This window comes from Camellia sinensis, chromosome 6, assembly GCF_055761805.1.
Source record: "Camellia sinensis isolate YWXY chromosome 6, ASM5576180v1, whole genome shotgun sequence".
NCBI lineage: Eukaryota > Viridiplantae > Streptophyta > Magnoliopsida > Ericales > Theaceae > Camellia > Camellia sinensis.
In genome coordinates, this window is record NC_138966.1 from 62,267,550 (window position 1) to 62,272,601 (window position 5,052).

Sequence of the window (5,052 nt, forward strand, 5' to 3'; positions counted from 1 at the left end):
TTATAGCGATCCTGGTTTTTCCTCTCTTTATTTATTGTATTCCGAACTCGGTTTTCGTGGATGTGTTGTTGTCTCATTCTCATTTCCATCATTTACTCTTTGTATTTGAGTCTTGGGTTGTGTTGGGCAGGTTTGAAACAGGTTGGTTGTGCTTTGAAACCAAAAGTTGATGCCCAGAATTTGGCTTTCACGCTCGAGCGGGGATTTTGACGCTCGAGTGGGCCCTTTGTTGTTGCTTCTCCACTCGAGCGGGCATTTTGACGCTCGAGCGTGAATTTTCATCTCCCAGTATTTTTCTCTGCGGGTCTTCGTACGCTCGAGCGGGAGTTTTGACGCTCGAGCGTGACCCTTTGATTTTGTTCCTCCGCTCGAGCAGGGAGTTGACGCTCGAGCGGGGACCATGGTTTGCAAAACGTCTGGAAGTGTGCAATCAACGCTCGAGCGGCGCTTTTGACGCTCGAGCGTGAGTCTGTGTCTGACGCTCGAGCGGGGGTTCCCACACTCGAGCGGGGCGACTTTTATATCAGTCCGAGTTTCACCTTTTTGGATCACTTTTTGATTTCGTTTCTCTCTCTTACTTTTGAAAAACCACCATTGTAGAGCACCTCACTCTAAAACTCTACCTTCTCTGTAGGGTTTGATCTAGTAGGAATGACCTTCTACCCTTTGGCCTTTGTAAAAAGTGTGGAGTTTGTCGAGGGCTACATTTTGATCCGAAAATATTGGGGTTTGGAACACTTCGAATTTCTTCATCTTCTTCCTTTGAACTCCGAATTCGAGGTAGGGATAACAACTCGTGTATATGATCTTTAACATAAGCATTTGGTCATTTTGATTTAATGTTGATATTGGGTAAATTTTGGGTGTTAGGGTCTTCAAAATGAGAAAGAAGGTATTTGTTATTTTGGCCCACACTTGTGTATTTTGGCCCACACTTGTGTATTTTGGGTCATAAAATGAAGGCATTGATGTTATTGAAGATATTTTGGGCCTTTGGGTCAATATTGAGAAAGAGGGAGAAAAGCTCTAATTTGATGCTATGAATTAATTCATATAATTAATTTGGGAATGTTATGGAAATATGAAATTGAGCTGGGAATAATGAAATTGGCTCATTATATAGTAGAATGGTGGAGTTGGATTCATTAATCACTCACCCTTGAAAATGTTGATAATCTATCTATTGGTGCATTTATTATCTGTTTAGAAATAACTGCTTTGGGTTATCGGTGGAGAATAGTCTTGATTATTGTAGACACTGCATGATGGTTAGGTGAATTAAAACTAATCAAGTTGAGTATTTGAATACATGGGTGCCGGATCCCGCGGATGAAATTTTCGTAAAATGGCCATTCGAAAATAATTACACCTGGGTGCCGAATCCCGCGGACGCAATTTCCATAAAATGGCAATTCAAAATATCTATACATGGGTGCTGAATCCTGCGGATGAAATTTCCGTAAAATGGCAATTCGAAAACATCTATACATGGGTGCCGAGTCCCGCGGATGAAATTTTCGTAAAATGGCCATGAAAAAATAATTACACATGGGTGCCGAATCCCGCGTACGCAATTTCCGTGAAATGGCTGGTTGAAGTATTGTTGGCTTGAGATGTAGTCTCGCTTAAGTTGTTTGGGTCAGGTTCTGAGCCGTGTTTATAAGTCGAGTTTTGTTAAGTGAAGGATTATGGAATTGGATTATACTGTATGTTGGTCTATATGAGTTAAACATTGATCAAGTACTAATGTTTTAGTTATTGCTCATATTATGTTTAGCATATCTCTACTGGGCGTTGGCTCACCCTATATAGGACATCATTTTCTGGTACAGGTGTTATGCCACCTCCAAGGACGTAGCTTGAGAGGCTTGGGGGCTGTCAGACTCCTTTTTGTTGTTTTGTTGTATTACATGTATATCAAGCCAAGGGCTTATTTTGTGTAGAGTTGTTACTCTTTTTTTGTAACCAATTGTTGGCTTGGAAAGCTGTAAGCGTATAGGGCATTTACTTTTGTTGTCAACATATAATACATTTTGTAAGAATACTCTGATGATTGTAATATGAAATCTCTTCTATTTATCGTGAATGTATGTTATGATGGGTTTATTTTTGAGGGCGTTACATGAAAAGTATATAATGTTAAAATAGAAGGAATTGGAGAAAAGGATAGTTTAGTCTCTAACAAAATATATTTAGTCTTTCATATTTTCTATGATAGTGGATATAGTTAAGAGTATTTAATGTATCCTTAACGAAATCAATAAACAAAATATTTATGGGTTTGGCTTCTCTCAAGTTGACAACTTGAGACAGTGTTTGGGCTTGGTAGGCCTATTTTGGGACCGATTTTTGTGATTCGAACTGTTTATTTTTTAGGATTCATTGGGTAAAATATTCATGCAAAAAATCAAAATGATTGAACATCGGAAGCTATATATTTGAATTATATTTGTTTTAAAATAATGGACGATATTTTTTTTTTTTTTGTAATACCTATGTGATTCAAACATATAGTTATTGATGTTCAATCATCTTGACTTTTCGCATGAATATTTCGTTCATTAAGGTTGCCCCAAAATTGGTCTACCAAATCCAAACACTCTCAAGTTGAGATGGCTAACTTGAGAGAAGCCAAATCCAATATTTATATAGGATGATGTAATTGTGTTTCCTTTTATTTATTTATTTATTTTTGTCATTCTTTTATAAAACAATCACCATTACCTCATAATTTTAAAATATCCATTTTGAATGGATTTTTGTATACTTTTATGTTTGTAAATTATTTTGACACCATCATATTTGTTTTTTAACAATTTTAGTGGTATCAATTTACAAAAACCTCTAAAAAATTTTAATTAAAATTTTATATTATTCTAAAAAAAATTCAAACTTGAGTGGGGAACCCACTATTCAGGCCTCGTTTGGGAACCCTCCCTTTTAGCCAAAAAGTCAAAAAGTTACTAAATTAGCCAAAAAGCCAATAATCCATACCAAAAAGTCAAAGATTCTCATTTCTCTCTAGTTTTTGCACATCTTTTCGTAAAAAGCCAAAAAATCATTCTAAATATACTAATTTTTTTTAGCTCAAATTTTAGCCAAATAGTCAAAAAATTACTAAATTAACTTATTCCCAAACGAGGCCTCACTATGTAGCTCCGCCCCTGGTTGCAAGTTGGTAATAACAATTGATGAGAATTCTCATTTCATTTGTCAAACAATAGTCATTTATTTAACTTCTTCCCCACAAATAAATAAATATATAGTTCTTTAAAGTGCTGCATGTTTATTGCATTATTTTTCTTTGTAATTATAACCGCACATTGAAAATCGATAGGAGCTCTCTCTCTCTCTCAAATGTGTACATGGTACTTACACGCTGTTTTGATTACATATCAGCACAAACTTCAGGGACAACTGTCACCTTTATGATTATTGAAGGATGGGTATTAACTGTAGCATCTGTTGGTGATTCCCGTTGCATACTTGAATCAGCTGAAAGTGAAATATATTATCTGTCAGCAGATCATAGGCTTGAATGCAGTGTGGAAGAGTAAGTTTTATATTTTTTTATTTTTGTGCATCATGTTAGAGACTCCTTCTACCAAGGCTTTACTTTTTAATCTTTCATCAGGAGAGAGCGTATTACTGCAAGTGGAGGAGAAGTTGGTCGGCTTAATACTGGTGGTGGTACAGAGGTATAACTTTTGGTTCATTTTAGCTATGCATTTTATATTTTATTACTCCAAAAATTAAACACCCATATTGATGTACTTCCTAAATATTGAATATCGATCAGTATAACCACAGAATATTAAAATCAATTATTTGTGCATATCTACACAGTGGACCAAAGTTTTGTGATCTAAACAAGTGGAAGTGTTATTCCTTGAGTGAAGATATCTTAAAAATGGATTATGCTCTTCAATTATTTATACTAATAATTCTTTTTACTGATCCAGAAAAAAAGAAGGGTACATTACAGACACCCCCTCTGTTTAGTTGAAATAATGCCGTGTCACTCCCTTAATAGTCGAAATACCACTGCCACCCCTTGCTTTAAAAAATTGTGTAACAAAATAGCTCTTCCGTCATTCAACCATTAGTTGACTGAATAAAAAAGCCTGACGTCAACTAAAAGATGGCTTCAAATGGCAACATTGCCGTTATATAGTTGGTACTAAATGTCCTTTTATAACTTTAAATGAAAATGAAATCCAAATGAGTTTGCATTAAATTTCATTTGAAATGTTTCAATTATATATCTAACCAGTTGTGGGATATGTTATAAGTGCATATACTTGCAACTAGACGAGGAAGAGGGGAATTCGAAATCTGCAGTCCAAATCTGCGACAAAACACAAACGATAACTTGTGAACTCTTCTCATAAGGTCAAAATATTACGTACTTTCCTTCACCAAACCAGCATTGCCACAAGCATTTTTAAGTCTCCAATCAATGTGATATCATCTGGTTCGTCATCATTATAAACAATTTAAAACCCAATTCACCCCACCAATGAATAGCAAACCCACAAATCATGGCATTGCAATGGTCAATACGTTTTTCTTATGTGTCTTCAATATCCACATGCTCTATGTTGCCCCAATTCGAATACATTTCTCTGAGGAGCAACACCCAGTTTTCTACTCAAAATAAACTCATTTTTCCTTTATGTGGCAATGCATTGATACCCCTTCATCATTGCATCCTAATTTCCCAATTGCATAAAAAGCAATTGATGAAGTGGTGTTGTCTGGAGACAAATTATCCCCACTTTGCAAATCACAAAAAAAGTTTCAATGCTTCCCTCCTTGCAATATCTATTTTGAATATTCCCACCCATCAAACCAATGCAAGATATTACTTCCTTTTCAACCATTTTATCAAACAAAGCCCTAGCAATGTCAATCCTGCCTAATTCAGCATAACCATGGATCATATTGGCCCAACTAATGAAATCTCTTTTAGGCATCTCATTAAATGAAGCATGAGTAATTACCACCCTCCCTCATTTTCATACAACCAAGGATTATCAAATTCCAAGAAAT